The sequence below is a fragment of the Sciurus vulgaris genome, assembly GCF_902686455.1.
Source record: "Sciurus vulgaris genome assembly, chromosome: 3".
Classification (NCBI taxonomy): domain Eukaryota; kingdom Metazoa; phylum Chordata; class Mammalia; order Rodentia; family Sciuridae; genus Sciurus; species Sciurus vulgaris.
The window spans coordinates 13,143,960-13,167,253 of NC_136463.1; the positions used below are offsets into that span (position 1 = coordinate 13,143,960).

Consider the following 23,294-nt stretch of genomic DNA (forward strand, 5'->3'; position numbering starts at 1 on the left):
GCCCTGCAGCCATAGTCCTGCCTGAGGCCCTCATCCAGGCCCAGGCATGTGGCACTTGCACTTCTAGACTTTATCCTCTGTCTTCCAAGCTATCGTGGAGAGAACAGGTCCCTCTCCCGACCCCCTCAATGCCCATCTGCTCACATGCAAATACTGAAATAATGGTAATTGGAGACTGAGTTTCATCCATCATTGTATTTCTGTATAGCAGCCTTAAATTTTCACTGTTGTTGGTTTTTTTATTTTGTTTTTTGCCCCCATTTCCTTTTTCTTTTTCTTTTTTTCTTGTTTTTTGTTTTTGTTTTTGTTTTTGGAGCTGCTTTGCACTCTTGAGAGCATCCAGTCAGGTAGCATAGGTGCTGGTATAAACCAATGCTTTAGGTGAAAAGTACCTTTCTGTTCTATTAAAGGCAGTCCAATGATGTGTCAGGAAAGAACACATTACTGATTTGTGAATGATTCTTGCATTTCCCTTCTTTGAGGCTGATTATTTTATTCTTCAGTTTCAGCTTTCGATACACCATTTTAATAAGAATGGTTAACTTTCAGATGAAAAATTTTACATCTGAAAACCACACTGTGGGTCTTCTGATTCTGGCTTGAGCTTCTGTGTCCTGGATAAGCAGTCCGCTCAGAGGCAGTCTTAGGTGGCACCAATTAAGGAAGAGTGAAAAGCATAAAACAGTTTTAGAAAAGGTCACCACGCTTAGAAATAGAAATCAGCATCGCTCATGCAACCTGAGGGATTTGAAAACAATTTAAAAATCAATCAATTTAAACATGTAGGCCACCCATCTCTTGGAGAAATCCAGTTTGGCCTGTCATTTGGGAGGGGGTGCAATGGAGCTATTGCATTTGTTGCCAGAAAGACAAAGTTCTACCCCCTGGGAACCCCAGGCCAGCAAACTTCTGGAAGTATCTGTGGCAGCTTGAATGCTGCTATTTAAGAGCTGATGAAGAGGCAGCTTGGAGAAAAATCTCAAAAATAAATACTCTGATTCATCCTTGTTGTTCAGGCTTTCCAGCCTTCTGAGCCAGCCCAGGGCTTCTGAGACAAAGGGTAACATTCAGCACAGAACCGCTCAGCCCGAGCCAGGAGCCCTGACTGTCGGTGAGGGGGCGGAGAGGGGGGCAGCTGACTGCACAGCCCGAGCAGAACTGGGCGCCAAGGGGACAGCCTGTGGTGGGGTTGCTTCTTGGAGGGGAATGAATAACCCTCAGACAGAGGTCTCCTGAGAGCAGGGATTCGCATAAAGAGCCCAGAGCAGTGGGCACAGTGGGTGTTAGCAGCGTGGGGGCTGCAAATAGAAGCAGCCCCAGAGTGGGGTCTTTCCGGGGACCCCTCAGCCCCAAGTGCCACAGGGCGTTGCTGGTCCACCATGGCTTAGTGGACAGCCAGCGGGGCTGAAGGCAGAGCCACTGATTTTGCAGACATTTCATTGTCTGCACCCTGGAACCTGGGTTGGAACCTGGGCTGAACAGTCTGGTACATCCTGTGCCAGACTGCCATCCGCCTCTGTCCCTTCTATGGGTCCTCTGAGTCTCTGCATCTCTGTCTGTAAGGGAGATGACAGACTTCCTCTGTGAAGAGGGACCCTTACAGCACATGGGAAGTGCCTGGTCAGCGGGAGTTGGGGGGATCATGGTTTGGCCTCTAGACCTGCTACTTCGTGATGTGGTTCCTGGTACATTTCTCTTACCCTGGAGCCTCTGTTCTCTCAGCTGGGAAGATGGCACATACCCTGTGCCCACTGTCATGGTGTGCAGTGTCTGGGGAAACCCTTCGGAGGTAGGAAGTGGCTGGCCCTCCCTCGTTGTTCCACTTGTGCCCACTGGTTTTCCTCATGCAGGTTACTGGACAGGTCTGGGCAGAGGTTTAATACAGACTCTCAGATGCATCCATCTGCTTTGTGGCAGCTCTAGTGAGGAAGTTTGATGAACAAAGATGTGAAAAGTGAGGGTTTTTAGAAAACCTAGATTTTAATCTGTTCTGTGCTGTTTTTCTGCAACAGAGATAATAAGCCAAGTTGGCTGCAGATTTCAGTCCAAAAGAGGGTTTTGTGAAAAGTTCTGGTGTTCTTAAAAAGGACTGAGGGACCTTGCAGAGAGAAGGAAGGATTATTATCATTATCTTGATTCTTATTCCTCTGTGGCTTATATTGATATCTGTAGCTAAGAGCAGCTGACTGGGATTCCAAGGTGGTTTTGCCCTTCTGGGTTTTGAATGTGAAGAAAAATATTTCCCACCCTCCAAAGGCAGATCCAGAGGCAGCAGAGGACAGCTGCGGCTCTGAAAGTAGGAAGCACGTGTGCCGTGCAGAGCGGTTTCCTCCCCGCAGCTCGCGGGCGCTGAACCCTTGCGCCTGCCATGGAGAAGTGCCCGCAGCGGTCTGCGGAGGTGGCCAGGTACACTGAAAATTAGTAACACTGTTGCCACTTGACACTACCATCTGGATCCTGGAGGTTGCCGAGCACCATGAGCCCTGTAAAGATGTGCAATGGCACTGTTGAAAACTTCGTGAGTCTCAAGATTTTTCCATCGGTGCGCGCTTCTGGGTGATCAGTGAAATGTCACGGCCCTAAGTTTATGTGAGCCCTTAAAATGTTTTGGGGCCCCACAGCAGAATTTTTTAGATAGTTTGACCACTTTTATCTATGTGAGGCTGATAAGAAGGGAGCCAATGCACTCCTACTGGGCCCTGAGCGCACGCTGCAGTTAGGACTCTATATAAAGCCACAGGGGAGAAACCATTTCATACCGTTAAGACTTCCTGGTTAACATTTCAGAAGTCTACACGGAGCAGACTAAGCCAAGCATTTTTTTTCCTAACTTTAAATTATTGCAGAGAGGCCATAGCAACTGTTCTATATTAATGTTAAAAATAGGATCTTTTTTTGGTCTTATCTTTATGCCTGAGATTTGCATGGTATGGTTTGCAATTAATTTACTCAGGTTGTTGTGTGATAGCATCATTATGTGCAGAAACTTCGTGCTAGTTTCTGTGGACGTACAGTGGGGGGGGGCAAAGAGTCCTATGAAAGTATAGCACATTCATAATACTTGATAATGACAAGCAGCCATGTCACTGCCGTACTTAGTATGATTTTTATTGGTTTCTTGAGAAGGCACTACTGCTACATGTATATATTTTAAAAGTTCACTGGCCCCCTGAATCTCATGTTTACCGTGTCTCTTGGTGGAATTGATTTCTCTTGTGCTAGATTTAATCTGTGATATTTTGTTCGTTATGGTCCCAGGAGCCATAATAGTCCAGGTGTGTGGCAGGCCATTCCATCCAGGTTTGCCCGTGTACACTCTGCGATGTTTGCACAAGGAGAAAATCACCTAACAACACGTTTCTTAGAACATACCCCTGTTAAGGGATGCGGGACTGTGCTGAGCACCCTGCAGGTGAGGGCAGGGCATGATGCTTTCTATACAAAGGTGGCCATTCTGAAGGACCCAGAAAGATGCCACTGTAAGACTTGGAGGAGGAGACACTGTCGGCCAAGGGGGCGGTTGGGGTGGTGCAGAGCATTCAGGGAGAAGCGGGTGTTGGGAAGTGTGAGAACTCTGCAGGATTCCCCTGGAGAGCCCGTGGGAGGCCGCCCTCCCAGCCGAGGGAGCAGCTGACCTGTGTGCTGACGAGCGGACAGCTGGACACGCGGCCCACGCCTGGACTGGCCCCACTCAGCAACAATGTCAGCAGCGGTGGAGACCTCCAAGGGAGTAGACTAGTCTGAGGAAAAGAACTCTGTGGCCCCACAAAGGGAAAACCATACCAGAATGGTGGACTTCTCCAAGTTCCTCAAGCAAGGACCAAGGTGGCACACAGCTGGGCAGAAAACACCCAGGGACTTCTCGAAAGGCAGCATTGAGAGGAGCTAGTTCAGCTGTCTGTGACTGCATCTGATGTCACATGCTCGGCCCTTGAGCAGGAATGGACCACAAGGACCCTGGTCCAGCCTTCCCCCACGTGTGCTTCCTCACGGAGCTGCACCAGAAAGAGGTGCACCACCAGCTCCCTGTGTCCTTGGTCGGCACCTCTTTCTGGTGCAGCCCTGTGGGAAGCACACGTGGGAGAAGGCTGGACATGGGGAGTGCTCTGAGGCTGTCCAGGAGGACCTGGGGCAGAATGGCCAGAGTGCCGGTGGCCCATGCAGACCCCTCATGGAGTCCTGTCAGGAAGCCTGGTGCTGAAGAAGGTGGCCCAGTGGGCACTGAAGGTCTGCAGCACAGGGGAAGGGACCCAGTTCTGCCTGTTTGAGCATGTGGACAGTGCCCAGCAGTTCAGGCAATTCCGCCAGGCCAGGATGAATGTCCTGGATCCAAATCTGAAGACCAGAGAGAAGACTCCAGTGGAGGAGGCCAACAAGGCCTTCATGAACTGCACCAGCCTGGCTCCGCATGTGCCAGAGACCCCTGTGCACGAAGGGAAAGGAGATGAGCGGAATCCCCCTTCTGTGCTGTTCAACACGACAGAGGCACCCTGGAGGCAGCAGCTGCCCCTTCCAGACAGCCATGGCTCTGCTGAACACATCCAGCCTCCAGTTCCTGTGGCTGCTGGCATGGCCCTGGCTTGGGACTCTTGACCTGGTCCTGTGTGTGAAGGACCTGTTATACCATGCTGGAGTTTTCTTCCCAGTGGCCTCTGTCCCACCTCTCTCCCCACTACTAAACTACCACCTCAGGTAACTTTAAAAATTCTGAGTTTGAGAAAACAAGCAACCAATAAAAACCAGATACTAGCTAGCTCTGCCTGATAGCATCTTCTCTGCAGGCCAGATGCATGCCAGGTATAGGCTATTACCCCAGCAGCAACTGGCACTGTAGGGCCATCCTTGAACCGGCTCTGCCCCCTCGCTTTTGCACCTCCCGGGCCCTAGGTACATTCTCTTCATTCTTCATCTTCACAGTAGCTGGGGAGCTGTCCTTGCCCCGCTGGGAGTAAGCCCTAGTAGCCAGTACACCTAGGCTCTGTGGCACAGGGGTTAACAGACAGTGCTGCTCCACTTCTGGGCCTCTCTTGGGAACCTGGGAGTGAGGGTGGGCCAAAGCCAGGCTCCCTCTCTCTCTCAAGACTTAGGAGCTCATCCTCAACCAGGAGCCCCCGGAAGTCTGCAAGCCTGGGCCATCCCCTCCCCTGGCCTGTGTGAATGCACTAGCTGTCAATAAAATGGACTATGTTTTAGAGAAAAGAAAAAAAACAAACACACAAAAAAAAGGGAGTCTGTGGTAGGAGATGAGGGCCAGAAAGGTCAGTGGAAGCAGAATGGGGAGATTTGACAATCATGTTTGTTTTTCCTGGAAAAAAAAAAAAAAAAAAGATCTTTAAATGATAAAGTGCAGATTAGTGCATATATTCTGTTTTACTGGATTGCAGTTACATTATGTGTGGCAGGTCATTGCTAGTGTGTGCATGTAATTTTCCCATAATGGGGCTAGCATTTTATAGATTGTGATGTGTCAGTGAGGTATTTTCAGATAACTTCTGGTACTTGCAGAATGTTAATCATTAAATACCTTGGAGTTACAGCTAAAGAGTTAATGATTGTTTTATGCATGGACATCTAATTAACATTGAATTATGTTGCTATTTTCATTCACTTTCAGAGCTACATATGTCTATAATTTCTGTTCTTGTTTATAGTCAGTAAAATGTTTAATACAATGTGCCTGATTTAGCACCTGACACATTGTAAATTTTGCCCAATGCATGGTCATCTGCTTGTTTCTTTTGTAGGAAGACAGATGTCTGTGAAGCAAATGGAGCTTAACATATTTATATAAAATATAATTTGGGGGAAGTTTCCTTGTAGCATAGCTGAAATTTACTAATTGAATGTTCAAAAAGATGCCAGTGTTTCTTGGCTTCCTGGCATCTTTTAATACCATGTGGCTTTTTTCTCTCTCCCCTTTCAGTAAAACCCCACTCATTTTCTTATTTATGTAATGGGAAACTGTAAGACACTAAAGCACATAAGTTACTGTGATATAAGACTTTTTCTGATGGTATCAAGTACTCTTTGTTGTTTTTGAGACTGACTAAAGGAAACCAGAGGGACCCACCTTGTCCACAGTAGTTGGTATGGGGCAACATGGCACCATGGTGAAGTCAGACTGGACAATACCAGATACCTCACAATCAGGAGCTGCAGCCATGCACCCTAGAAAAGGCTAGCACCCAAAGTCCATTTCCTGAAATAGCCTCATCGGCCAGCTTTCCTGTGTTAAGTGTCAGCAACAGAAAATGGGAGGGCCTGTAATGGCAAACCCATTGAGCGGGGCTCAATGATTGTGCAGAAACGAAATTGCTCAAGACCATTTGGTGCAGGAGCAAGAGCCCTATATAGCTCATACACCCATTGCTGTGAACCAAAATAATGTACGTATTGATTCAGGGTCACTATTGTAATTGTTGTGAAAATGTTGAAGTGTTCTCTAAGAAAACAAGGTATTTAACATACCTTTAGAAATATTTGTACATGTTGACTTTTTAAAAAGAAGAGAAATTAAAAAGAAGCCTTTATACATAAAAGGAAAATATTCAGTTGTCCAGAAAATGTGGATGCTCCCATACAAGAGTACCTGAAACTAACTACTTCTGGTACTTTGTCTTCTTTATTCAAAGAAGTGATTTGCAATAGATTTTTAAAAATAAATGATCTGAACTGCCCTAAGTGGTTTACTATTATTTTCCCTATTTTACAGATGAGGAAATGGTTAAGTAACTTGCCCAAGGTTACATAATTTAAGTCAATCAAATATTTATTGATTGCCAGACATGTTCCTGTGCTGAAGCCAATGTTGGAAAATATTTCTCTTTGAGCTTTCAAAAATTTTATTTCTCCTTGTTGTTGCTCCAAGAGTCAAATCTATTTACAACCTTGTAGACATAAATTCAAGGAAAAAGAATGTTTGCATCTTTGTACTGAGACCACTGGGTTTTATCCTAACGTCGGATTGCGCTTTTCTTAGTGCAGGTTACTGCTGCTTTTGTCTCTGGCTGGAGACAAAATGTAGGAAGAATTAATGAGAAAAAAAAGGCTTAACCACCTGCAGCTTTGTCAATGTCGATTTGCTTCTTGTTACTGGCTATATTTGCTTTTTTCAAGGAATAGTTAAGCATCTTTCTAACCACAGATGAAAAAAAAACACATTTAAATTATCATTATTAAAATCACACAGCTGAATATATCCTGCAGAATACAAATACTCAACAAATGCTGGTGGAAAATATGAGATAATTAATATATACTGTGATTGGAAAATAATTTATCTTCATTCTTAAGGGGAAAAAAAGTAGGTTTTGCATGGTAACAATTTCTTACTTAGTTGTTTTGCTCTGAAAGTTACTGTCACTAATATAGCCATTCTAGCTTTTTTAGATTAATGTTAATGTGGTATATCATTTCTTATCCTTTAACTTTTAAATTTAACATGATTTCAGGTAGACAGCATGTGGTTTGAACCTTGCCTTGTATTGGTATGACAGCCTTTGGCTCACACGTGCTAGGCAAATGTTCTACCACTGAGCTACACCTACCACCCCCGCGTTTGCCTTTTAATTGGAGACGTTACCCCATTTTACAATGAGATAGTTATTAATTTACATGCAATTGAATTCACATTTAATGTCAACTATCTTCTTTCTGTTTGCATTCAATTCTTTGGTTCCTGCATTCTTCTGGGATAATTGAGAATGCTTAATTATTCTATCTTTGTGATTGGCTTATTATCTATATTAGTTTCTAGGGCTGCCAAAGTCACCAATGTGTCTGAAAAAGAACAGAAATTTAATCACACACCTTTTTTGGTTCCCAGGATTGAACTCAGGGGTGCTTAACCACTGGGCCACATCACCAGCCCTTTTTTCTTTTTTCCTTTTTTTTTTTGTTTTTTTGTTTTGTTTTGTTTTTTTTGAGACGGGGTTTCGCTAAGTTGCTGAGGTTGGCCTTGAACTTGTGATCCTCCTGCCTCAGCCTCCCTGAGTCGCGGAGATTACAGGCATGCGCCACTGCACCTGGCAATCACAAACATTTCTGTAGGCACAAAGCCTGAGGTTAAGCTGTAAGCCTCCCTTTGAAGGCTCCAAGTGAGACTCCTTCCTCTCCTCTTCCCAGCTTTTCTTTACCACCAGCAGTCCTTGGTGGTCCTTGGTGGTCCTTGGTGGTCCTTGGTGGTCCTTGGTGGTCCTTGGTGGTCCTTGGTGGTCCTTGGCTTGTAGCTCCCTACTCTCATTCCTGCCTGTCTTCACTTGGCTGTCTTCCTTCTGTGTGCATCTGTTGCCTCTGGGTCTCACTTTCCTCATAAAAATAGTGTTTGGATCAAGGGGCCACCCTAATCTTGCATGACTTCATCTTCCTTGATCGCATCTGAAGAGACCCTATTTCCAAATAAGGTCACGTTCATATAGACCTGCAGTTTGGACTTTGGAGCATGTTCTGGGAAGACCCAATTCAACCCACAATAAATGGCTACACCTCTTTTTTCTTTTATAGTGGCTGCCCTAGGCTTCCCAGCAAACATCTTTAGTTACAGCCTGTCTTCCAATATTATTCCACACCATCTGTATTATAAGAACCTCACTACAGTTTTTTGTTAGCTTGCTTCTTTTTATATTTCCCCTCATTTCTGGCCAAGCATCAAGTGCTGTGACTTGAAGCCCCTGCAGGGTCTCCAAGTCTGTCCCGCCCCTCTATTCCTCCTCCTGCCGACTAAGGTGAGCCCTGTTTTCTCTTGTCTGGGTCTACAGTCGTCTGCTTCATCAGTTTACCGAGACTTTCGGGGCTCCTGTGGTTTTACCCCTACCCACCTCTCTGCTTTCATCTCTCACTTAGGTTCCATGTGCACATCTCTCAAATACATCCCATGTGACACACCTCTGTCTTTTTGCTCATACTGAAGCTTGAAGGCATTTCTGTGCACCTATCTACCCATTAAACAATATTTCCTTCAAAACCTGGGCAAGTCCTGCCTTCTTTGAATTCCCCAGTGGGTGCCGATGTGGCTTCTATGTGTCCTCCTGTGGGTGACGACCACTTCCCAATCCCAGCTTCTGTTAATTTTTACTGAGTGATTTGCATATCGTCTTCCTCCCCCCAGGGCAGGGTCTTGTAAGAGTCACTGCCCTCTGGAGCCCCTGGGATGGCCCGAGACTCATAGCCGGGCTCACTAAATGTGCATTGGCTGAGGTCACCCAGGAGTGGAGGGAGGGTTTCCCCAGCTCTTATTATTTACCAGTGACTAAACATTCCCATAGTAGGTGTGATTAATTCTTTCCACTCCCGGCCATTCCTTGTCCATTCGGTATTAGCTTCATAGACTGGCAATTGAAAATCAAGTCATTTTCATAGTTTCAAAATATTGATGGAGGATGTGGAAGTGTTTTCCAGATGCCTAAAAAATATGGTGATTTCCACACACTGATGTCAGAAATAACAAACCTTTAATGCCACAAGTTTGCCTAGAATATTTACTTTGGCAAATGATCATGAGCAAAGAAACCACTTTGTTCTGCTCTATTCAGACATACTAAATCACTTAACATGAAACAGGCACACATCTTTTAGACGATTTTCATTGAGAGCATTGGAAGACGCTAATGATGTATCATGCCTGCTTAGACATTTGCAAAACACATCGCTGTTGTCTTTTCTCCTTAGGCCTGTCTGCCAATCCCAAGTCATTCTTTAAATATGGAATACTCAGCCAGGAGAGGTGGTGCACACCTGTAATCCCAGCTGCTCAGGAGGCTGAGGCAGGAGGATCGTGAGTTCAAAGCCAGCCTCAGCAACTTAGTGGGGCTCTAAGCAACTCAGCAGACCCTGTCTCTAAATAAAATACAGAACAGGGTTGGGGATGTGGCTCAGTGGTCACGTGCCCCTGAGTTCAATCTCTGGTCCCTCCCCACCCCAAATGGCATACTCAAAGGTCTTGTTTTTTTCTGTTAGAGAAGCCAAACTTAGACCAGCTATGGTAGTGGGTCTATATCCCAAGAGAACATTCTATTAGCTCTTGTGCAGTGAGACTCCCTAGAAGTGAAGAGTGGAAGGATAGGTGGCAAGAATCACAGCTACTTACGTTTCTCATTATCTGTGGAACAGGTACCCAAACTGTCCTGAGATGGAGGGGAGAGTCCTCTGACCTGGCAGGGCTGTCCTGGCCTGTGGGATGAGGGTGCTCCCCCTGCACAACCTTCCCTCGGCCAAAACCACTTAGAGCGTCTACGCTTCCCTCCTGAAAAGGAGGCACGGTGATGGCGGACCTCCTGCAGCACAGGTCAGCGCCCGCACTGACCAGCAAGTGCTCTCGCACGGGGACACTCGTCAAGGTGCTCGCTGTGTGCCTAGCGCCACACTCGGTGTGCTACACGGACATTTTCTCATTTAGTCCTCACAACAACCCACTGGGCTGGGTGCTGCGGAAGACTGAAGAGTGGCCTCTCGTCCTGCGTCCTAGAACCTGGGACTGTAGCCTCACTGAGGGAAAAGGATCTTGCAGATGTCATTAAATTAAGGCTTTTGAACGGCTTATCCTGAATTATCCAGGTGGCCCTTTACTGCCACCCCCAGTGTCCTCACAGGCAGAGGCACACGGAGAGAAGCTGGAGGCAGAACCTTCACGGAGGCAGAGGCTGGAGCCGCGCAGTCACAGGCCCAGCCACACGGCTGGCAGAGACAGGGAGTGGACCCTCCCCTGAGGCTCCAAGGGAGCACTGTCCTGCTGCCAGTTCTTGCGTTTGTCCTGGTGAGACTGATTGGGACTTCAGAACCATAAGAGAATAAATTTCTGTTCGACCGTAGAAGTGTAAGCCATCGTGCTTGTGTTCATTCATAACAATGGCCACGGGAAATTCCTCCATGTGTGGTCATTGCAGAGGGGGAAACTGAGGCCTAGAGAGGTGGGTAATGTGCCCAAGGTCATAAAGTTGGGTGTGGGTGGAGGTGGGACTCGCCTTCAGTCCTTAGAACTGGGACTCTCAAATCCTGAGCAGTGAAGAGCTGCTAATTTGCTTTTGTGACTAGTGACAGCAGGCTGGGAGGGAAGCAGCCAGGGTCTTGCAGTTGGTAGGTTCCTTCCTTCTGCCTTGGGATAATGAGAATCACTGGAGACCCAGGCCCCGTCTCAAGAGATGGACGTCCTTGACGGAGGACCAGGCCACACAGCAGAAGCAACCTTGGGTTTGAGTGGGTTCTGGCCCCTCACTATTCATCTGCAAAATGAAGGGAGCAAACACATTCAACCACACATTGAATACAGATTGATTTTCAGCTGTTGTGTGGATTCCGTGGGACCTCCTCCGGGGTGTTTCTAACTCAAATGATTTAAAGTATTTGGTGGGACCAGGAACCCCTTGCTGATGGGAGAGGGAGAGAGAACAGATAAAGAAACACTGATTTTCTATTTTGGAAATTTTGTTTCATAATTATGAGAAAGAAATTCTGAATTGCCTCCTGTGCTACTGCTCTTCTTCACCTCTTTTTTTGATTAGGATGGGGTGGGGGTGCAGTGGCTTCTTACTCATGAACTCCAAGGGTGTAGGGAATTATGAAGTGCAGAAGGAGTGATGTTTTTGGAAGCACAAGCCACCTCTCTCTGTTTACCTCTGTCCCCTCTCCCAGTCAGGAAATTCCTCCGAAATTCCCTACATGTTTCCCTGTAGAGTGACTCTTAAGACCCCTGTGTATTTGCTTATCCATTTGGAGCAATCCCTGGACTGTTTTGCTCATGCGTTTCTGGTGTCTTGTGAAGAAACAGATCCGCATTTCTGACATGTTCTGGATGCCACTGCTTTTCCTTGGTGAAGGGTCCAAGCCATGCTGGGACCAGAGACCCAGGACCAACGGGGCCAGTGACGTCAGACCTCCCCCTGCTTCTGAGCCATTGTTCTCCCACAGGGACTTCCTTTGAGGTGTCCTTGGTCATGCATCCCAAAACACACCACGTTGCTCCTCAGACTGTCCATCTCTTGATGACTGAAAGCTCTATTGCAGCCTCAGGAAGCTCCTCCGTCAGGGGCTGGGGCTGGAGCTCAGTGGTAGTGCGCCTGCCTAGCACATGTGAGGCACTGGTTTTGATCCTCAGCCCCACATAAAAGTAAATAAAGGCATTGTGTCCATATACAACTAAAAAAAAAAAAAAATTAAAAAAAGATAAGATATTCCAGGAACGGAAGTGAGAAAGATTTCTCCAGCATGGGCAGAGGAGAAGCACGACCCTCTCTCGAGTCCTCACCAGCATCGGGGCCCTCTGTTCAGTGTCTGGTCTGTGTGCAGGTGCAGATTCCTCATCCACCCTCCTGCCAGGGGCTTACAAGGTTCTGTTCCCTGTGGATGTCAGCATCGTTGTGTGTATTGTTTTCTCTTAATGAAAATGTCTTTGGTTGCCAAGCATATGGGGCTTGTGAAACAACCCCTTCTGTTTTAAAACATATATAACTTGTGAGTTACAGGGACAGTTTCATCAATTTTGTATTAATGTGCGACACCATGAAATGCAGTGGCTGAAAACAAGAGATGCTTATTATGTCAGTTGCTTTGGGTCAGGAATCCAGATCCCAGTGAACCAGGTGGCTACCTGGGACTTGTACCAGGCTCCATCCAAGCATCCTGGGGGCCACTGTCATCTCAGGGCTTGATGAGGGGGACCTCACTTCCAAGCCTTCTGTTCCCAGGACTCCATTCCCTGCAGTCTGTTGGCAGAGGCCTCCCTTGCCCCAGGGCAGCCCCCAGTGTGACCTCCATCAGAGCAGGCAACAGAGGGCAAAGCAAGGCTGAATCCAGAACCTTCCTACAACATGATCGAAAAAACATCTCTTCACTTTTGTTATCCAGGTGGAGTGCCCCTCATCCAAAATGCCTGAAATGAGAAATGTTGGACATTTTAGAGTGTTTTGGATTTTATAATATTTGCACAGACCAGTTGGGCATCCCTAATCCCAAAATCTGAAATCCAAAATGTAAAACTTCCCGAGTGTTATTTTGGTACTCAAAAAGTTTCAGGTTTTGGATTCTCATATTTGGGATGCTCAATCTGAGTTTCCTGCTTTTGATGTGAGTCCTAGCTCTAGCCCAGGGTGAGGATATTGCATAAAAACATGAATATCAGGGGTGGGTGCATCTCAGAGACTGCTTGCCGTAGCAGAACAGTAAGTTTCCATTTTAGGCATATGTCTCTTTTATGAAAATCCTTATTTCTATGTGAGCTAAAGTAAAAGGGAGATATTTTCATTCTATTAAAGTATAATTCACATAGAATGCATAGAACTTTAGTGTATAGTTTTAGTGCTAGAAAAATATGTAGGACTTACTATTTTATAAAAGCTGAGACCCATTTCTTTCAATGCCAAATAGTGTACTATATTTTCAGTGTTAAGTTTATGTACAATGTAAATGATTGATGTGCTGGTTATGTATTGTGTGTAAAAATTATCCCACAAGTCAGTAGCTTAACACAGCAGCACTTAAGACCACCCCCCAAGTTCCTGAGGGTCCAGCATAGCTTAGCTGGGTGCTATGGCACAGGGCCCCTGGCAGGCTGCACCTGGGAGTCTCCTCACTTCAAGGCTCCACTGGAGGAGGATCTGCTTCCAAGCTTGCTGCCAAGAGCAGGACTCAGCTCCTGGTGGTAACAGAATCCCTGCTTTCTTTCCGGCTGTTGGCCAGGGACGGCCCTCAGCTCCTGGTCTCATGAGCTTCTCACTTGCTTCCTATATGCACACAGGCTGAGAGGACAGCCTGGAGGAAGATGCTAGCAGAATAGCAAACGCAGCCCCTCACACCCTAACCTCAGAGGGGACAACCTAACACTTCTGCCATATTCCATGGATTAGAAGCAAGTCACTAGGTCCAGCCCACGCTCAGGGAGAAGAGACCAAGCAAAGCCCTGAGTACAGGAGTGGGGTCATGTCAGAAGCTGCCTCCTGCAGGCTCTAACCTCACTGTTTGAAGAGCCCTTCCATTCTGTGGTGCCAGGTATGTCTTTTCAGGGGAACATCTAAATTTCTACAGCTGAATTTCAAATAAAGCCATGAGTGATTTTTAAATCATGGCTCATCTACCTTCAAATGATATTGAATCAAAAAAAATTTTCCCTACCAAATAAGTGAAATAATTTTAAAGATATGAAAGCAGGCATCTGTCACCTGCTGTCACCCTTCCTCCCACGCTTCTTAGGCTCCCCTAACTGTGCTTTTGAAATGCTTTTGCAAATTCTTTCATACCTGTCCCTTCAAGAGATAGAGCTCACCTCTCATTCCCTGACCTGTGGACTGGACTTAGTGATTTGCTTCTAATGGCGGCAGTGACTGTGTGTGGCTGCTGAGACTAGATGCAAAGGGCACTTAGCTTCTCTCTCGTTCTTTTTCTTGAATCACTCACTCTGGGTCCAGCTGCCTGACTGTGAGGCACTCAAGCAGTCCTTGAGAGGGCCACTGGTAAGGAACCAAGGTCCCTGCCGACATTCACATGAGTGAAACGCCCAAGATGCCTCATTCACCGGGTACTGTGCCCTATAGGATCTGCGAGAGATGCAAGAAGATGCCAAGATGTGGTGCCTCTTCTCGGGGAGCTGGAGAACTAGCCGAGGGGTGCAGAAAGCCTGTGTCATCTTCACTGCTCAGTAGGGGGAGTTTGTGGCCAGGGTGATCCACGAGTCTTCTTGCAGGCATGTGGCACAGGCTTGGACTTTGGGTTGGAGTCCAGACAGGCAGTGGAGAACTGAGTGGTCACAACTGGGCCGTAGCTACGGAGATGAGAAGCACTGTCAGTAGGCAGTCATGCAGCTGACCCTGGGATGGAGAGGAGAAAGAAGACACCTACGAATACCTATCAGGGTAGAGGTAAGTCTTCTCCGAAGCAGCCTGAAACTTGTTCAGATTTGAAGCCAGGTGAACATGGAGCTGCGGAACCTCAGGGTGTATGCCCGAAAGCCTGCAGAAGACACCCTTGACCCAGGAGATTCTTAGGGCTTCCATCCCCAATCACACTGTGACATTTTAGTTCTTTTTGGGGTCTCTGTTTCCACCTTTGGGTCAGAAGGGCTGCAGAGACAGCCTATCCATTCTCCAAAGGTAAGCTGACCCTTGATTTTAAAGAAAAATTTTTTTTTCTTCTCCTTAATAAAGTGAACATATGAATGTGAAGGTCTTTTGGCTGTGACATTCACTGCCCTGTTAGCCCTGCTCTTCCATTGTGGATAGAAGCCCTTCCCCTTGGATTCCCAAGCTGTGTGTTCTGTTGAAGAGGGGGACTCGCCTGCCCCAGATATGGCTCAGTCTGTTGCCCCTGAACACTTAGAAGACTCTACTGCACCCACCTCGCCCTCCACTGCCACAGGAATTATGACCCCACAGTTGTCTCCTTAAGCAGATTGTGAATTCTTGGAAGGCAGACTTGCATCTTGCCACTAGCCAGCACAGGGTTTGCAGGTAGCCGGTGCTTAGGGCTGGTTTTCTTCCTGGATTGGTAGATGTGGCATGGAGGAGGTGGTGTGTAGAATGAGTGTCGCCTTTTTGCATAACCTGGCTTCTTTTCGGCAGTACACCCGCAGATCCCTTAACACCAAGAAAATGCTGCAGAATCACTGTGGAAGAATGCCCAAGTTCTGTGCACACCCCGCTCCTCTTGGCCACCTTAAGCAGATGACAAGTGATTCTGCTGCTGCTTCACCAGTGCCACAGATATGCTTGCAAATGTCTCATCCAGTGACCCTCCCTGAAATTGATCTCATAGTAATCCTGATTTCTGACTCCAAGAAATTTCTAGGCAGTATGGCTTAGTGACTTGTTGCCCAGTTGTCCTTTGTGAACCACTTACACAACTGGGAAACTACTCTCCCCAGATTCTTATTTGAGTGACGGGAAGAAGTCGTCTGTTGGATTTAAAAAAAAAAAAAAAAAAAAAATGATTACTGGCACTTCCGCTCTACACCATCACAGTTGACAAATGGTTAGTTTCCATAGTAATTTTAGACTGTCCTTAGGTGAACAGCTTCTAGTCCGGATGCTATGATCAGAACTGTGCAAAATCCAAAGAGACAGAAGACTTCAGTCGCCATCAAGGGGCGTGACCCCTTGGTGATGAATGCTACTATTATTTTCTGTTCTTATTATAAGGGCCTGGCTGCCTTATTTTGTCACATGAATCTTGTGGACCGCATTTTCTTTGGAAAGCTGCTCAGTGCACAGGAAGGCATCCATCCAGCTCTGCTCCAGATGGGGGTGGGGATGCAGGGGTCCCTCCCCACTCCCCATGGAGGTTCTTTTCTCAGAGCTGCCAGCTCCTGAGAATACCTCCAGGCATCCGATTCCTGTTTACCCCCTGGAAACTTTCCATTTTGAACACATTTGGGTCTTTCACTGAAAGGCACTTTAACAATTCAAGGTTTTAGTGTTATCACCAGAAAACATCTATTAAAATATGCATTGGCACCTGGAGCTGGATACAAATGAGTTGACCTCTGTGCTCTGAGAATAATCTTTCTCTTCTTTTGTCTTTCTTTTTTGGTCAAGACAATGGTCTTCATGGGCATTGGGTGACAAAAGCAATCCAATTCCATTTTAGTTCATAATATATTAAAGAGATGATTGAAAGAGTTGTCTCCTGGAGCTAAAGAGATAGAAATATTTAGCCAAAGAGGAGAACATTTGGAGACCTCAAGGCTGTCTTTAGAACTTGAAAGGCAGCTGGGTGTGGAAGAGGGGAAGCCACCTAATGCTCCCCAGGGAAGAACCACACAGAGCAGGGAATAAGGAAACTAGTTTGGTGGATGTAGGAACAAACTTGCCAGCACTTGAGATCCATTGACAGTTGGTCTAGGTGGTTTCATAAAGTTGTCAACCTCTGCACTCCAAAGATTCAGAGACCAAGTTACCACCTCCCCTCTCCCCACTCTGAGGTAGGGATTTCTTTAGTAGATAGGACCCTAAGCTCCATCTAACTTGATTAATTTATGTGATTGTTTTTTCACTTAAGAGAATATTATCTGCAGTATATCTGATGTTTAAAGGGACTTGGAGAAGGACATAATGAATTATTCAGAGACTTGTCTCTGTGCAACAATTTGCAAAAAGACCGACAACTTGATACAAATTACGATTCTAAAATTGTTAGTGAAATTGTTTTATTCATGTGCTCTATGTACAACGGAAGACTTCCTGCTGACATTTCTTAGACATATCACTCATGATCCTACAGGCGCTCTTTGAATGGGTGCAAAAGCCGATGCAAAAAAGAAAAAGATGCACACAGCCTAATGGATTGTGCAAGTCTTAAAATTTTTCTGGAAAAAGATTACTCGTTAGGATTTTCAAATGATATATTCATTGTAACCATTGGTTTTAACTACTCTCTCTTAAGTAATAGGTAACAAAATATAGTTTCCATTTTATAAGAGGAGGGGACTTTTCTGAACAGTTATAGCAAAAACAAACCCCTCTTTTTAAAAAGGTGCTCTGTAGTGGAGCCCATGGAAAATTTGTTGAGCAGACACAGTGGCTCTTCTGCCCTTCCTTTCAAAAATCTGGAAATCTCTTTTTCAGTCTTTTTCTTCCTATTCTCCCCGAGTGGTGAGCTCCACTTTGGCAGATTTTCTGTAGGCTTATGAGAGGATGTTAGCCAGGGAGCAGTGCTGTGAGCTCACAAGCTGCCAAGGGTTGGTCGGATCCTGATACCCCAATCCCCAGGCCCACGTGCTGTGCAGGCAGAGGGCACCAGGCCCCAGCAGTTCACATGCCTATGGGGCACGTGCCTAGCCAGCATCTGGGGAAGCCTGCCTCTAAATAAAGCCCACCCCTCCCGAATCCTGAAGTATTTCAGAACTTTGTAGCCTTGACCAACATGGCACAACAGCATTCAGGATTTCTCGTAAAACCTACCAGGGCTCCACACTGGTATGTTGGAGGCCCAGGGTAAGGAGATTGGTTTCCTTGGTGGTTCATTAATGCACCAGCTATTTGCTCAGTGGTTACTCTGTACCAGGCACCATGTGGACAACAAAGCATAAATTGACATTTTCCTTTCTGGGTTTTCTGATATAGTTGAAAATTGAACATGTATGTAAACAAATAGGTTATTTTTTATCTAAAGGAATTCTGAGTGCTATTAGGCAAACAAATCAAAAAACAAAACCCCAAAGTGTACTGGTAGGGGAGAGAGGAAGGGGTTGGGATCCTGGGGAACAGGCTTGCCAGGATGGGACCTTTATGTAGCCTCAGTCTAGGCAAAAGCAGAGGCGAGCATTCCAGAGAGATGCGAGCTTAGCAGGGGGCCCGGAGCACCAGGGGCAAAGAGGGGCAAGGTGCCTGCCAGGCAGGTGAGCTGGCCAGATGTGAGCAGCGCAGGGATCTGATGAGATATTGAGGGATGTGAATATGATTGAGCCTCAGAGGGAAGCACTGCAGGGAGGCGGAGCAGGGTGAGGTGGGGGACAGCACTACAGTGGGCCCACCAGGAGAGGATGAGTTCCCCGCAGTTGCTTGAGTCAAGGATGACAAGGCCATACCTGGGGTGGCAGCAGCGTAAGTGGTGGGAAGTGAAGGTCTGCAAGGTCCGGCTACAGGTCCAGTGTGGGTCATTTCCCTCACTCGGAGCAGAGCGGTAAAGTGCAACCTCCAACCAGGCACGCTTCTCCATTGGTGTCTGAAGGCAACGTAGGAGAGGCCAAACAGGTGGGCCAGTGCAGGCAAAGCGGAAGGTCACTGGCAGGAAGCAAGAGCACTGTGTGCTGGGGCTCTGTCACATTCAAACGGTGTGGTGTCTGTCCCCTGGGCACAAGCAGAACAGTGATGCACTCCTTTGATTATACTTCAGCCCTTGCAGTGGACGGGGTGAGATCTGGGCAAAGGAGTCCTTGACTCAGAGACTGTCAGAGCAGGGACAAGCCTTAGAAGCCCTCTAGCACCCTTGTCTTAGATCTCAGAAGCTGAGACTCAGAGAGGCCTGGGTTATTCATGCAGAGACACACAGCCACCGAGCAGCAGGTCTGGAGAGGAACTCTCTGCTAAGGTTGCACTTTCTTTTGAGAATTTTGAGTGATACTTTCTTAAGTCTTCATTAAATCCTTCTAGGGTCTACTTTTTGAAAATCTTTTCAGAATTTGTTTAAGGATTAAGTCCGTCAAAACCCCAGGACTGTTTCAAGTAAACAGCTTACAAGTGGAATCTTAATGTTACCAAGACAATTTCCCTTGTATGTGCATAGTGGTAATTGGGCTCCAGCCTCTCATGTGAAAAACTCAACAGTTTCACATCTAATCAGTCCCGACCGCTGGGGCAGATAGATTTTTGGAATTTGCTATTTATAGTGTCTTCAAGTGTCACTTTTGCCTTTTAACGAGTGCTGAGCTGTAATGTGGCCCACAGGAGCATGGCGCATACAGATGAGTGTGCTGGGGCACGGCTGCAGAACAATTCCTGGTACACACTGGAGTTGAAGTTTTAATTTGGGATGGCGACTGTTCCTTGGGAATGAGGATGAGTTCTCCCTGAATCACAGCAGACCGATTTCTACAAATTGTAGAGCTGAGGGGGTGGGCGCTCTTGGTGAGGTTGGGTTCCTCCACCAAAGCCTTGCAAAGAGTGCTTGCATCGCACATGCCCGAGAGATTTCAACGGTGCAGTCAGATCTGTAGACACCATCAGGGACGGCCTCACCTGGGCCCAAAGAAAATCAGGAAAGCGAGTCATGAGAATGTGATTTAAAATGTAAAATACAGACCGAAATCGAAGAGAGTTCTATGAACAATTAGAGACCTTATGTAAGCATTGCTGATCAGACTCAGGGAGAGAAGAAAGGTTGTCTGTGGTTGGAGCCCATCACCAGTGTATTGTTCAAGGGGAATTCTGACCATTGCAGAGGGATTTTCTAAGTTGAGAGATGGGAAGAACATTCGGCCAGGACCCTGCGGTCCCCAAGTCAGCTGTGGGATTTGGGCAAGTGCCCCGGACTTCAGAACCTCCCTTGCTTCATCTATAAAATGGAAATAAAAGCAGCAGTCCAACACCTGTGCTGAATTGTTGAGTGGACCAAAAGAGAGAATGAACAAAAAGTGATTTGTAAGCTGCGTAACACCACTCGGAGTCTCTATTTCCTTCCAGTTCTGTGTGTGAAAACCAGGCTGTGCCTGGAATCACCTGGGCAACTTCAAGATCTTGCCTGTCCACCTTTGGCATTTTTTATTCCCTCGCTCTGAGTTGGTACCAGGTAGTAGAGGTTTTCCAAGCCCTTGAGGTCACTTTGCTAGGCAAGCCTGGCCCCAACACTAGGCCTGACAGAAGCAGGCGCTCTTGTGGAGTCAGAGAGCCTGGAATATACACTCAGGACATCAGCCAGAGGGCCGGGGAGGTGGTCAGCTGTCCTCCCTGCCCATTTCCTGTCTGTCCCAACTTTCCCCTGGAAGTTTTCCCACTTAGATACTGACTCAGCTGCAGCCTGCTGGGGTTTGGAGTACTAATGAGTTGACTGTCTGAGGAGATAGGCCTGGGGAGAGCGAGAGCGACTGTTTTTCTCCAAACATATCATTTTAGATGATTCTGAAGCCTGGTAAATTAGACTGATGAGATTAATCTGATAAAGTGGTGGCAGGGTAGGTATGCAGAAATGATCATTTTCATAGGCATTTTAATTCAGCTAAGATTAATGAAAGATCATGTATTTACTGATGGAACTGGCGTTTAAAAGTTTGAGTACAGAATTCATTAGCCTTTTCTAATGCAGAATTCCAAATTCCTTGTCAGTGTGAGAAACTGGAGTTCAGCTCAGTGCTACTTTGAGTTGGAAGGATTGCAGAGGGGAGCCACAGTTTACCCTTGGAGCTGGAGCTGGGTTGGCCTCACATCCAAACCACAGCATTGAGAAGGCGCGTTTTCCAGTCTGAAGATGGAATCCTTTCTGCTTTGTGTGATCATTGGGCGTATTCATGTCCACACCCAGAAACAAGGCCTCTCTTAAAAACTAGGCACGTCATCCAGTAATTCTACTTCTGGGCATAGACTCAAAGGCAGGCAGGCAGGGTCTCAAGATGTTGGTACACCGACGGTCATAGCAGCATCATTTGGCACAGACAAAAGGTGGATGCATCCCATGTGTCTGTGGACAGATGAATGGACAAACAAAACGTGACCTACATGCACAGTGAAATATCTACATGTGCTACAATGTGGACGACCCTCGAAGACTGTTATGCTAAGAGAAAAGGGCAGTCACGAGAGGACAAACACTAATTCTGTTTGTATTGAGAATACTTGGGGGCATCAAATCACAGGAGGTAGGATGGTGGTGCCCTGCGAATGGAGGGCAAGGAGTTGGATGCATTTTCAGTTTGGGAAGATGGAAAGTTCCAGAGATGGTTGGTGGTGCTGGGTGCAGAGCAATATGAATGTATTGGTCACCACAGACCTCTGCATTTAAAAATGATTGCACGTGTTTTCCTGCAACTTAAAAAAATTGCAGATACAACAAAATAGGTGTCCACAGGCCACCTCCGCTGGGCTGGGGAAGGCTTCCACCCCTGATGTTGTTGAGCTTTCCAGCGTCTTTCACAGTCCTCCACCTCGCTTGGAACTGCAGGTGGACCAGCAGTGCTCATGTGCATCTTGGCCAGCCTGGAGTGAGAGACCTCAGAGTGAACCCGGTGTGGTGAGGACAAGCATAAGGGAAGTCACTTGCGTGGCTAGTCAAACAATCTTCCCAGGTTCCTCGAGTCTTTGTAGCTCCTCCGACCAGCCAGTGTTCCCCAGCATTCTAGTGCATGTGAAGTTAATAATCATCATAGCTAAATAACATTTTTTAAAAAACACTGTGCACCACGTCCTGTGAGAAATGCTTTAAAGGGAATGACCTTAAAGATTCTGGTATCCCCCTTGCAGAGATGGTCAAATTCAGGATGGAGAGGACAGTTTTCCAAGGCATGTAGCTGGCCACCAGCTCCAGGGCTGGGATTTGACCAGGCAGGCCAACCCCCATCTGGGAGTCCCGGGAACTGGCACATGTCCATCCAGATGTACATTCTCTGTGGGTGGAATGAGTGCCCAGGAATTCGTGGGTCAGTTTTATAAGAATGTTTTGTGTTTTTTGAATTCAGAATGGGATGATGGCCCTTCCCTGTGAGTTCTAGTTTAAGTACCCGTAACTGGAGCAGCAATTTCATGCCGTGAGGCTTTTTATTGTTGTCTTTCACATTTTAGAGCTTTGGTTTTTGTAGGAAAATGCATTGCTCCTGCGCACCTGCCCCGCCCCTGCAAACACATGCAGCTCCTCCTGTTATTAGTATCTTTCCTAAATTAGCGTGGTACGTTTTATTACAGCTGATGCAGTATTTTCAACCAAAGTCCACAGTTCACATTAGAGTTCATGCTTGGCGTCGCCCGGCTCGGGTCGATAAGCGTGTGATGATGTGGACCCTCTGCTCACAGTGTCCTGTGGCATGGTCACACTGCTCTAAAGTCCCTTCCACCTTTTTAACCTCTTCCTCTCCCCAGTCCCTGGCAGTCACGGGCATTTTTACTGTCTCTGGTTTTCTGTCTTCTGGAGTGTCGTAGAGTTGGAATCACACGCTCTGTGGCCTTTCAGATTGGCTCTCTCACTGAGCAATAAGCGTTTAGGGCTCCTCCTTGTCTCTTCATGACTTACGAGCTCAATTCTTTTGCTCTCCAAATGATGGTCCCTTCTAGTACATACCACGGTTGATCCATTCACCTACCAAAGGGTATCTGGTTGCTTTCAAGTCCTGTTAACTTTCAGATTTCAGTTTTCTACAAGTTCAGCCCTTGATGACCATATGGATTTAGGGTAAGAATAATCTAGACTCTAGGACTGTGCTGCCCATTCCAGGAGCTACAGGCCCCACAAGGCTGAGGAGCAATTGATACGTCTGGTCCAATGTGAAAAAGACACATTGGATTTCAAAGACTTCACATAAATGAAACAGTGTGAAATATTCATGATTTCTTACATTGATTATGTATGGACATAATAATATTTTAAATGTTATAAATAAAACATTGAACATTAGTCATGTTGGTTTTTTTTTTTTTTTTTTTTACTTTTTTAGATGAGCCCACTAAAAAATGTGAATTTCCTATGTGGCATCCTTTGAGTTTCTGTTGGGAAGAAGAGAAAAGAAAAATGCTTGGCCTTTGCCCACCAGGGTCCTTTCAGTATGTTGTGCAGCTGATACTTATGGGGTGCATCCTATGTGCAGGCACTATTGAAGTCCTCGAGATCAGTCAGTGATTGAAAGGGGCAGACCCATTACCTCATGGGTTTTGGCCGGCATTAGTTGAATAGCACTG

The 23,294-nt window shown here is 46.5% G+C and overlaps 1 protein-coding gene and 1 long non-coding RNA gene across 4 annotated transcripts in view; both read left to right on the forward strand.

Annotated features, from left to right (window-relative positions):
* PRKCA (protein kinase C alpha) overlaps window positions 1–23,294 on the forward strand; it is a 399,537-nt gene that overhangs the window by 186,033 nt on the left and 190,210 nt on the right. The window lies entirely within an intron of this gene.
* On the forward strand, window positions 81–5,344 carry LOC306658201. Its single transcript, XR_013762988.1, has 2 exons — window positions 81–246; window positions 317–5,344. It is a non-coding gene; the product is annotated as an uncharacterized lncRNA (long non-coding RNA).